This window comes from Protopterus annectens, chromosome 1.part2 (genome assembly GCF_019279795.1).
Source record: "Protopterus annectens isolate FY-2018-M chromosome 1.part2, PAN1.0, whole genome shotgun sequence".
NCBI lineage: Eukaryota > Metazoa > Chordata > Ceratodontiformes > Protopteridae > Protopterus > Protopterus annectens.
This window is the reverse complement of record NC_056727.1, coordinates 1,057,907,325-1,057,920,899: the sequence shown is the minus strand read 5'-3', so window position 1 is coordinate 1,057,920,899 and position 13,575 is coordinate 1,057,907,325.

The following is a 13,575-nucleotide window of genomic DNA, read 5'->3' as shown; positions in this document are numbered from 1 at the left end:
AGGGCTTAAACAGAGAGGCAATGGGAAGGGAAAACAGCAGTAGGAAGGCAATTTAGGAGAACTAGCATAGCTGGCAGGTGAAATGTATCAGAATCAGCCAATTACACAGGCAGCAGCCCAGCCCAGCCCAGCACACTACTATAAACTATGCAAACACCTTTCCCTCTGTTTTTTCTCACATACTCTACACCACTGGTGTACACAAGCGGGGAAATTTTAACAAACAAAAGCAACAATATGATAGGGGCTGCAGCAGCTATCATACATCAACATGTAGAAGAGGCTGAGGGTGGTGAGGATGAGAATGCAGTCGACCAACCCACAGCAAGGAGACAAAGAAGGGTGTACAGACCCAGGGTAACCTACCAGGCCTACATGAACTGGAGATAGTGGAGCGCTATTGGGTGGACATGGACCTCCTACAGCAAATTGTTGAGCTGTGCCGGCCACGCCTGACACACAAAACTAACAGAGAGGAACCCATCCCAATGGATACCAAGGTATGTGTAGGCATAAGAATACTAGCCACAGGTACCTTCCAAAGGCCAACTGGGGATATCATGAGGATCTCACAGGCATCAGCATCCAGGGTTCCTGGATGCCATGTCAGCACATGCCGTATATTTCCCCAACACCCATGAGGCATTGGCCAACAATATGCATCTCTTCCACCAAATTGCAGAATACCATGAGGTAGTGGGTGCTATAGACTGCATGCATATATGCATCAAAGCACCACCCGGTGAGCAGGGTATGGTCTACATCAACCGCAAGGGCATCCGCTCCATCAACTGCAAGGTCATGTGTGATGCCCAGGGAATTATAATGAATGTGTGTGCTGGCTGCCCTGCAAGCTATCACGACTGCCACATCTGGCATCTGATGCAGCTGTACCAGAGATTTGACAATGGGGACATCCCTTACAGTCACCTAGTGGGGGATGCTGATTACATACTGGAGTCGTGGCTGATGACACCTATCAGAAATGCATACACACCCAAACAAGAACTCCATAATGAAGCACACGCACAGACCAGAATCATAATAGAGCGTGTGTTTGGGATGCTCAAGTCACGGTTCCAGTGTCTGGATACATCTGGTGGAGCCTTGCAGTACTCACCAGCTACATGTACCCAAATTGTCATTATATGTGCCATGCTACACAATATTATCCTGCAGAAACAGCTGCAGCAGGAACAGCATGGGGCAGGGCCACACAGCCCCCCAACATTGCCAAGGCCTGCACAATCACAGAGTGACTCAGAAAAGGAACAACCTGAGCCTGCCCCAGTAAACAGAAGGAGGCATGCCCAGTATGCCCTGGCCTTGGCAAAGAGGCAACACATAGCACATACACTGACACAGTAGGGATCCAGGGAATGACACCTCTCTCTGACTCGCACATACAGTAAAAGGGATGCCAAACATGACACTACCTGTGCTTAACCATGTATAGGGAATGTACTATGTGCATCCCACATAGTCAGCCCTTCAGCACCATCCTCAATACTGGCGCAACCACAAGGTAAGTCATTCTTCCTACCAATTGCCGAATGGAGTAGTATGTGTTGTTACTTGTATCTATGGTATGGATGTGAGCATTTAAAGGAATCAAGTGGCTGAATGGGAAGCCAGCAGATAGTAGACATCTATAGTGGCAGCATGAAATCTGTAACAAATACTGGTGTCACCATACTAGCCATTTCTAGACAAGGTGACAAAACTCACTGCAGGAAATGTGCTGGGCCACATGTGTGTCCATATGATACACACATGCCAGTCAGGGAGGCTCACATACCCAACAACAGTCTCAGCTAGCAGGACAGGTGTAGACAAACACAAACAAAGGCTGTGTTAAGGCCTCTGAGTGATGGCTATGGGTAACCCCCCAGGCCTACACAGACAGACTACAACAGGTCGGGCAGTGGGATGCTAGTTCTAAAGGGTAAGAAGTCAGAAACTGAAATATAGGTCAGTCAAACCTAAGACCTGTAGTAGACTGATATGCTTCTAGTCAGCACGATATGTTAGAATACAGAATGAAATGGAGTATCTGACATACCAGTACAGTCATAGCAAATGTGTACAAGTGTCAGGTGTGCCCCCAGTCCTATGTAGAAATATAGAAACAGTCAGGTGTGCCCCCCCCAATCTTATGTAGAAATGTAGTAACAGTCATGTGTGCCCCCAATCCTATGTAGAAATGTAGAAACAGTCAGGTGTGCCCCCCATTCCTATGTAGACATGTAGTAACAGTCAGGTGTGCCCCCCCACAATCCTATGTAGAAATATAGTAACAATCAGGTGTGCCCCCCACCCCACAATCCTATGTAGAAATGTAGTAATAGTCAGGAGTGCCCCCCACAATCCTATGTAGACACGTAGTAACAGTCAGGTGTCCCCCCCCACAATCCTATGTAGAAATGTAGTAACAGTCAGGTGTGCCCCCCAATCCTATGTAGACATGTAGTTACAGTCAGGTGTGCCCCCCAATCCTATGTAGAAATGTAGTAACAGTCAGGTGTACCCCCCCAATCCTATGTAGACACATAGTAACAGTAAGGTGTGCCTCCCTAATCCTATGTGGAAATGTAGTAACAGTAAGGTCTTCCCCCCAGTCCTATGTAGACACATAGTAACACACAGGTATGCCCCCAATCCTATGTAGAAATGTAGTAACATGTATGTGTTGGTATAATAACAGTGGAGCACAGATTACCTGAGCTGGCCAAGGTAGCAGGATAGATAGTAGCATGTGTACAATATGCAGGTCTGCGTGTGTTAGGTTGGTGTGTGTTGTATATTGTGTGAGAGTGGTCAGTATGTATGCATGGTGAGGTTTATCCTGGTGGCCATTGCCCAATACTGCCAATGACAGAGCCAAGTTTCCACAACTGCAGTGACAAACACAATGTTTCCCAGTATAACACATTCCAGCAGTAAGCCATAGTAAATGTTTGGAAGTAATATGTGTCATCATCTGAAAGATGGATATGGCAAGAATGTCAGCCCAGATATACAAGCAGTACACAGGTGGAAGTACCCCATACAGAAAGTGTATAATATGTAACTGTCAATGGACACACCCTTGGAATTGTACATACAGGTTTGCACACATTATCTGGGCTTGTAGTAAGGAATACCGATGACATCTGGCCAAACACTGCCAGATCACAAAAGTCATGGGAATGATGTATTGAGAAACAGCTGATGTCCCTGTAAAAGCCAGCACAAGTGGAATGCATATCTGTGGGTCAGATGCAAGTGTCCATAGCACACATGCACCCAGCACACCCCACCACCACCCACTGGTACCTCTCTTGTCTTATCCCTGCTGTTGGGAATGAGTACAATATGACCCTCACCTGTGTATGGCAATAGCAAAAGAATGCAACATGCAGAGTAGGTGTCCAATGCAGGTATGTTCCTAGCTGTACGCAACACTCTGCCAGCATCCACACCACTGGATCAATACTGACATAATATTGGCATGAACACCTTGCACACCTACCCTTTCACCCCAGGGGAATATAGTGTATCGCAGTATGGGACTGTAAAACTGACAGAATGCAATGGCCTGCTACAAATGGCCTGCATCACTACCAAATGGCCTACAGTTCTCTGCCAAAGATCTGTGTCTCACCCGTACTGCCAATGTATGTTATGTCATGGACTCCCAAATAACAACATAATACAGTCCACAGAACCCAAATGCAAGGCAATGTGGACAAACCACAGTAACATGTCCACCATATCCTACTGCATGAACTGTGGACCAACACCAAACTGCTGCTGTGATGAGGTGATAACTATAGGGAAATTATCAGATATTTTTTGCATAATGTATGGAAGAGGATAGAACAATAGATGGGGGGCGGGAGCATGGGCAGCATGGAGTATATGAAGTCCGAAAATCAGCCGTGGCAAACACAAGAATGGGTGGCTACAAACCTGCTTGTAAACCACAATGTTTAGGGGTACTGTCCAGAATTATGACCCCTGCCTCTGGGTAACCTGTGTGAATCTGTACAGCTGTGAGGTATGGCCACAACAAAATATGGCCATACTGTCATGTCAATGGATGTACAAGCATGGGATCCTCAGCCGCCACTGTACCAAGGTGCTGAACCATTTACACAGACCCAGCAAGTGTCTGCAGCTTCCCCTCCAGAATGGCATGAATGTGCAAGAATATGTAGGCTGCTGACCACAGTACTGGACACAGATGCATTCACCCTGTGTTCCCCAAGACATCACTGGAAGCAAATATGCCTGCCTGACAGTACCTGATGACATAAAACATCACAGTGTATAACAGTACATATGTCCGAATATCTCTAACACCAAGACCATGTAGCAGAAGCAGCACAGACACAATTACCTACAGTAACCCACTATCCTTTGCCCATTTTGACCCCATATTTTCAACTGATCTACAGATATCCTGCAGAAACAGTTTGCTAGCTGTAGGTGTAGAACACAAATGTCTGCACTGGAGTACAATCTTCCTGGAATGGATTCACGCATTCAATACAGAAGATCATACTGGGCATGCTCCTACACTTAGAGAAATGAAGGCCATGTCAGACAACAAAATACTGAAAGGTCATACTGGGCATACTCACACACTTAAAGAAATGAAGCCCATGTCTGGCAACAACAGTGGACCATACATATCTGACACTCGCAGATGCTAGTGCATACACTCCTCAGTACTCACCAGTCATGCTTTGCACATACATTGGAAAGGAATACACACATATATCCAAGGACAAAACACTATACTAGACCAAAAGTATGCATACATATATGTGTGGAGGAGAGTGACAGTGACAAAGAGCCTTCCATCATGAGGCCTGTCCCACCCAGCACACATCCAATTGGCTAAAACCACATGATGTGCAAATGTCAATCACCATAGACATTTGCATCTGGAATCCCTCAGAAGTAAAGTGTCTGTGGTGCTAGTGCTAACTGTGCAACATGACTGTACAAGTCAGTAGTCATCTAGCAGTTGTATACACGTACCTGTGGAATATAAACCTGTGTGTGCCTGAGTGTTGTGCGTCTGCCTCTAGATGAATGGGTTATGGCCCAAGCACACACACTGCACTCCCCATTGCCCTACTATGGTATGCCTGCTGATGTCTTCACCTTGAAATACACCTTTGGGGAAATAGTAACCCAGTAATTTCTGTGGTGTGTTTTGTAACTACGTAATGCTGTAGTGCAATGTAGGAGTTCTAATCCCAGATGTGGCAATTGTTTGTTTGTGTAAAGATCAATGCTTTTTAGGCCAGTCACACTCACTACAATTTCAAATGCACTACTTTGGTATGCCTGCTGATGACATTCACTTTGAAATACACCTTTGGGGAAGGCGTAACCCAGTAATCTTCATGGTACGACCTATAACTGTGTAATGCTATAATGCGATAAACTAGTTAAATAGGAGTTCTATTTCTAAACATGGCATGAATGGATGTAAGTGTGTTTGTTTGTCTGTGTAGGGAGCAATGTGTTTGAGGGCATTCACAGTCACTACACCATCCACTGCCCTTCTTTGGCAAGCCTGCTGATGTCATTCACTTTGAAATACACCTGTGGGGAAGAAGTAGCCCTGTAATCATCGTGGCGTGACCTATAACTGTGTAGTGCTGTAGTGTGATAAATTAGTTGGGTAGGAATTCTATCCTCAGATATGGCAGTGCAGATATTTGTGCGTGTGCTTGTTTGTCTGTATAGGGAGCAATGCTTTTGAGGCCATTCACAGTCACTACAACCTCCAGTGCCCTTCTTTGGCAAGCCTGCTGATGTCATTCACTTTGAAATACACATTTGGGGAAGGAGTAGCCCAGTAATCTCTGTGGCACGTCCTATAACTGTGTGATAAACTAGTTAAGTAGAAGTTCTATTTCCAGACATGACAAGTATGGATGTGTGTGTCTGGGTAGGGACCCATAACTTGGATGCCATTCACAGTCAGTACAACCTCCAGTGCCCATCTTTGGCAAGCCTGCTGATGCCATTCACTTTGAAATTCAACTTTGGGGAAGGAGTTCATAGGTTCATAGGTAAGTACTAGGCTATCAGCCCAAGGGCCTATGTAAACCTAGCCAACAAAGTTCCCTGGCTTACGCCACCCAAGAAAGTTATTTTCCTGTGCCACTGTTGAGCAGAGACACAGAAGTGATCCTCGGGATGTATTTCCTATTTCCCATCCACTCATCAAGATTTTTCTTGAAGAGTGCTAATGAAGAACTTTGCTTGACATAGATGGGTACCAGGGCATGGGAAGTCTCTGGGACAGGAATCTATCCCTCTAGCATGTCCTGTTTATTGTGGTGACAAGGTTTAGGTCCCTAGAGTGTGTAGCTCAGAGAGATTGGGATTTCTTTAGGTGTAGCATGTCCAACAGCTCTGGGTTTGACATAGCTTTATATGTTAGGCCGAGATCACCTCGGAATAGGCAATATGCTATGGACTAAAGCTGGAGTTTTTTGAAATGGTCAGTGTAGGGCATTTGTTTGAGGCCAGTAATCCTCTTTGTGAGGTACTTCTGTGGCCTTTCCAGCTGCTGTGGATGTCTTGTGAGGTACATTCCAAAAGGGGTGTTGCACTTTATAATGGGTCTAATGAGTGTCGAGTAGAGGGGAACAATGATCTCTTTTTTTTTTGGATGAGAACCCTTTTATGATGACGTGTGCCATGTAGAAGGACTTCCTGATTACTGTGGTGATGTGACTATCAAAGGAGAGACTACTGTCCACCTGGGTCCCAAGGTCTCTTATCACACATTCAGTGTTAAGTAGATTGCTGCCTATGTGGTAGTTCATGGGTACAGAGTTTTTACCAAAGGGGATGACACTACACTTTTTGGCATTGAGCTTGAGGCCATGGCTCTGACACCAGGAATCTGTCTCAACGAGACCCTTCTGTAGGATGTCCTCATCGTTTGGAGAATTAACTATGGCTCCTAGTTTGCAGTCATCTGTGAACTTAGTTAGCCAGAGGCCTTCTGTGTTAGCCTGTACTTCAGAGAAGTAGATACCAAACTGGAGAGGTCCCAGGACTGAATCCTGTGGTACTCCACTTGTCACCGGTTTGAGGTCAGATTTGGAGTCTGAAACTTTTACAGTGTGGGTTCTGTCAGTGAGCCAGTTGGAAACTCACCTTGTGATGTAGGGATTTCTACCTAATTTGGTGAGTTTAACTATAATTCCAGAATGGGAGATGGTGTCAAAAGCACTGGCGAGGTCAAGATAGGCTGTGTGAACCACCTTACCCTCATCTACGGCTTTGGTGACTGCCTCAAAGAAGTCAATCAGGTTTAGGAGGCATGATCTGCCTTTCACAAACCTGAACTGGGTGGAATCCAGAGTTTGGAGGTTACCAACTTCTTTGTTTATGAGTTCCATGATGATACATTCCATGGCCTTGCAGACCAGGCTCGTCAGGCTAATAGGGCGATAGTTCCTCTGATCAGTGGTAGCTCCCCCTTTGTGGAGTGGGATAACTGTTGCTGTGCACCATTCAGTGGGCACAAAGCCTGATGCAAGGCTTTTATTGAGCATGGTGCTTAAGTAGGGAGCCAGTTCATTTTGAATTTAATGTAAAACGTAGACTGGGATGTTGTCCGGTCCCATGGATGCTGTGTTTTTGGCTTTAGAGAGTGCAGCTTTTACCTGTGTAGTTGTGATTACAGGGACTCTGCATTTTTTCTGTATAGATATGGGCCCTTTAGGGGATGAGGGGGGTTAAAGTTAGCACTGAACCTATCTGCCAGGATGTTGGCAATATCCGTTGGTTCTGTAATTTTCATGCTGTTGTGCTGTAACTCAGAGCAGATCTAGGTGTTGCCATCGAGATTCTTGACATAGCTATACAATGCTTTGTGGTTGTCCTTAGAATTAGTGGCGATTTTGTTTTTGTAGCTAGCTTTGGAGGATCTTATAAGGGATCTCAGCTTCTTACTGAGGCTGACCAGGGAGCTCCTACACTCATGGGATTTTAGTCTCTTTTGCAACACTTTCTTCCTTCTGTTGTACAGTTTGTTTATGGCAGGGGACCACTAGATTGGCTTCCTTTTTTTGGAGGATAGCGTCTTGGTTCTGTTTGGGATAGCACGATCCATGCACTCATGTAAGTGCTTATAGAGTGCATTTGTGTAGGATTCAGCAGTTATAACTGTATTGTCCATCTGCATGGGTCTCAAGGATTAGCCCAGTAATCTCTTCATCTTTGGAAAGCCTGCTGATGTCATTCACTTTGAAATACACCTTTGGGGAAAAGGGAGCCCAGTAATCGCCGTGGTGGGTCCTATAACTGTGTAATGCTGTAGTGTAATAAACTAGTTAGATAGGAATTCTATGCCCAGACATGGCAACTGTGTGTGTTTGGTAGTGTGTGCATGGGGATCATTTTTTTTGCCCATTCACAGTCACTACACACACCTACAGATGGAGAACATTGATAACTGTGCAGTAACAGAGACCTGATCCAAGCCTCCAGAATGCACCCCTGCAATACCAGGTACAGATCTCACCACACCTGCTGGCCACCAAACCAGGACCAAAACAATAAAGGTGGAGGAGTGTCCATATTCACCAAGGATATTCACACCACCAGGCTACTTGCCCAACATAATGTGTCTGAAATACCCCTGGTGCAACTAACAGTAGGCTAGACTGCATTCCAAATTGCATAGCTTGCTACAGATCCCCCACCATGCCCCATGATACCCACTGCAGCTTTTGAAACATAATGTGAAATATTATGATACAAGCAAACACCCTAATACTGGGTGGGTTACACTACCCTGCCATTAATTGTGAAAACTACTTGTGTACCAACACATGTGCCAAACAGTTCTTGGAAGTCATAATTCCCAATGCCCTGGATCAAGTAACCCACAGTCCCACCAGGGGTTCAAATATCCTAGACCAGGTCATTACCAACATGGGACATCAATGCTTCACACCTATGATCACCTCATTGGTGGTCAGGTATGCTCATGAGCTAATCACCCTTAACATCAACATCCCTTCCCCACACCCCAGTAAGGACACCTCCGTAACACACATCTCCAAAGCCAATTTCATGCTACACATGTCAGACGTGACTAACATTATGACACCCATGCAGAAGGGAACTGAAAGGACAACTGCTGAATCATACATGAAGGCACAGTATGAGCACATCCACTTGCGCAAGAATCTTGCAAACCAATATTGAACCAAGATGCTCCCCATCCAAGAAAAGAATGGCAATGTGGTGGACCCTGCCATACACATACTGTACAACAAAAGGAGGAAACTCTTGCAGAAATAGGGTACTTTTCAGGATGCAAAATGCTCCCTTACCAGCTACAATAAAAGGCAGAGACCCCTCATAACATCCACCAAAGCTAGTTATGAACGTAATATAGCCACAGATGCCAAAGATAACTGCAAGCCATTCCATAGCTATGTGAGGAATCTAAATGGTAATGCTCAGAACTGCTGTGAGCTACAACAGGATGGTACTAAATCTGCTCATCCAGGGATATTGCCAATACCTTGGCAGGTCAGTTCAGTGCCAACTGCACCCCCCTCCCAACCCCCAAAAGGCCAATCTCAACATGGATAGATTTCCATATGCCGGTAATAATGGCCACATAGGTAAAAACCACACTCTACAGAGCTATGACAACAGCAGCCATGGGACCAGTCAACATCCCGGGCCGTGTACTACATGAGCTACAAACTGCACTGGCACCTCACCTATGTGCCATGTCTAATCATAGCCACACCTCAGACTTCATGCACACTGTGTGGCACACAGCTAAAGTTATCCCAGTCCACAAGGGGGGATCCACCTTGGATTCTGGGAACTACAGCCCCAGCAGAGGTTTACATGAAACAGTTTATTACAACTATTTTTTCTGTTTTAAGATGTGGTTTTAACATAGTATTTCTTGTGCTGTTTTTTTCCTTTGCAGCAATGGCTGGGTTAAGTGGTTAACTGGATAATTCATTTTAATTAATGTTTTTTATATTGGCTGAGTGCCTGTTTAGGACTATAAACGTCTTGATTTTTTTGAGTGTAATTGACTGAAGAAGTCCAGTGTTATGGGTGAAAGCACTAAGTCAGCAATTCTACATTTACAATAAAGCTGTGGTTTTATCGAGTCACGGATCTTTTTATTCTTACTAGTGTGCATTCAACTTGGTGGTCTGGTTTTATTGATTCGTTGACCCGATTCTAACTATCAGCTTTTTTGGACCTGAGAAGCTAAAAGAACTTTGGATTTTGTTTATTTTTGGAGCTGAATAGCACAAAGTACTTTGACTTTTTTTGGTTTAAGAAACCCGGAATGGAGTAGTTATTTGCCCAGTATGTGGCCTTATCCAAATAAATTATTTCTCTGATGCAAGTAAATGGAGACAACAGCAATGTTTCCATAACTACTACTCAGGCAGAATTGTTGATGTTGCATACGCCACCTGTCCCTAGTGGAAGCACTACTCAAAGTATTGAAGGTAGATTGAGCAACATTAGCTTGGAAAGACGACACAGAGTGGATGAAGGTAGGATGTCAGATCCCTTGATTTTGAGACACTGTTGGCCCCTCCTTCCTTGAATGCAAGGCCATTGTTGGAACAGAATGCTGGTTTTGGCAATTTCAACTCTCAGTTACCGCTATTTCAAAAGCTAACAAAAAAGTATAAATCTTTACAAATGGACAATGTTTTCTTAGAGCTTTCCATAGAACTTAATCAAGTACCGAAGGGGCTTAGACTTTTTAAGCTGCCAATGGGAATATTGGAAGACACTGAGGCTTTTCAGGACCTTATAACTCTTTTTGATAGAACAGGTATGGACATGATGCAGATTATTATTCACAACAATACTGTTAAACTATCTAAACTAAAAGTTGAACTGTTAGCTTTAAAAAACAGTATACTACATGACTTACTATTTGATATAAAGTGTGTTTCGACAAAATTTTGGCAGACTCTGACAAGTTTGTTAAGGCTGGTCTCGAGAGAAAGCAAAGAAAGATTATGAGAGATACTACTGACTACAGAGAAAAGAGGGCTTACCCCTCTAAAAGGAGGGTTAATGAAGCACCCAGCAACATTCTTAATAATGAGGCAAATTGAGTCCCTGAAGAGGAGCTTAATGTGGTACAGACTGACACTTTTGAGGACAATGAACATTTTTAGGCAACCTTCCCGCACTGAGGCACTCAGACCATTTGCGGAACCATGCCCAGTATCAGAATCATATAAACATGACACCAATGAGAGGACACACATATCGACAGAGGGGGAGATGGGGGTTTCATTCTAAGATCGCCACAATCAGTGGCACAACTACCAATCAAACTTCAACAATTAGAACTTGGCAGTGTATATGTTGAGTTGTTGGATGACAGTACTGATCCTGGCATCCCTATTTTGAACAATTCTGCTGTTGAATCTGAACAACATTGTGATGACATTAGTTTGGACAATGCAATACATTGTAAACAGGAGGGTGACAATGATTTTACAATTTATAATTTTTCAGATCTAAAGATTACTGAATATTATGTCAGCTTGTTGAAAAAAGGTTTTTCTTTTGTTCCCACCCACAGATATGAGGTTTGGAGACTATTAATGAGTCTTAAGCTGTATTCTAGGATTCTCAGTTTATGGTTATGTTTTTCTAAACAATCCAAAGCCTGGCAATGATTGTAACAACTTGAGTTTTAAGACAGCTAGTGTGTTCATTCCACCACACAATACAACAGTTATGGTATTTGAACGGTTGTGTGAAGCCCAAATTAGGAGATGTCTGCAATATGAAAACATGTTAACGACAAGTTATCCAGTGCTGAAAAATTTTGTTTGAAACAGCTCACACACACCAATCAGTACAGTTATGAAACTAGATAAGGTTGGGGGTAGTCATCATGACTAACACAGGCTATGCCTGTAAAATGAAAGTGCTATTAAATGACGTGGAAACTTATGAGAGGGTTTCTAGGTTTGATGTACAAAGGGCCTATGCCAAAATCGATTGGCACTTATAGGAATTTATGTGTGATGGGATAATTTCTAATGAGGAGTTTAAATATCTTACAGTGGCAAACCCCATTATTCCCTCTATTTTTGGTATCTCCAAAATTCATAAAAATGTACATTTTCCACCATTTAGGCCGATTGTGGCTGCTAAGGGCTCCAAAACAGAATCACTAGCATCAAATATAGACATCACTTGTAAGAATGTGTTGAACACTGTTCTGCACATTTTAAGGGGCTCTCAGCATTGCCTTGATAATATCAGGAATTTAAATTGCGGTGACGACTTTTGGTTTGTGACTGTAGATGTAGTCAAATTATTTTCGGTGATCCCCCACCATATTGGAATTGATAGCTTTAACAGCAGTCTGGCTAAGTACAGTGATTTACACCATGTAAAAAGAGGCCTGCTTGTGGAATTGTTAGAATTGGTATTATCCAATAATTTCATCTTGTTTGATGGGAAATACTACAAGCAGATGAACGGGGTTATGATGGGTGACAGATATGCACCCATCTATGCTAAACTGGTGTTGGCAGAATGGGAGCAGCAACACGTGTTTAATTCTGTCTATATGTCAAAGATCATGACATACTTAAGGTACCTGGATGACATACTGATTTTGTGGAAGGGCTCAAAACAAGAGTTGGTAGATTTTATTGGTTATTTCAGTAACACGACCACGATTTTTTCAAACATTTACAAGTCACATGGACAGAGATAGGACTGAATTTTTGGATATTCTTTTGTACAAAGAGAATGTCCATATACATTCAAACATTTACCGTAAAAAACATACAGCAGCCTTTTTTTATATTAAGAGAGTTGCCACCCTCAGTTTCAAAAGAAAAATGTGGTGAAGGGTCAAATGATTTGATTGCCAAGTCTTATTAGTCGGGATGACTGTTTTAAATCTGAACAGCTGAAGCTTATCGACATGTTCACAAATAGAGGGTATCCAACGGATTTACTGACTAAGTTAAGTAAGGATGTCGAAATGAGAAAAAGCAGTTATTTTAGACCTATTCTCTTGGATTCAAGTAGAAGTGTTGGCTCATCTAATACCACTGAGATTAATTCACTTACTACTAACAACTCTTGGCAATGGTGCTGGAGTATAACGATTCAGGTATGAAAATTAAGAACATTATCCAGACAGTATGAGACAGTGTATTTCCTTCAGACTTAAAAGAAGTATTGGGTCCAAGCCTGAGATTCATTAACACTAGGGGTTCCAACTTGAAAGAGCTGTTGGAAAGAGGTGTAGGGGCAACTAACAGTAACATCTCATGGATGGGTAAGTGTGGTACATGCAGTATTTGCAAGTTTATTAATGACGGACCTTATGTACACATAGACAGTTACAAAAAACACTAAACTGCCCAGTGTACTGTAATTGCAATACTGACATGGTAGTATATATAGCCACCTGTCTGTCATGTCTGGCATTTCACGTAGGAATGACCACACATAAATTAAGGCTACGTATTCTGGAACACAATAGAGACATAAAAAATAAGAAGCCTA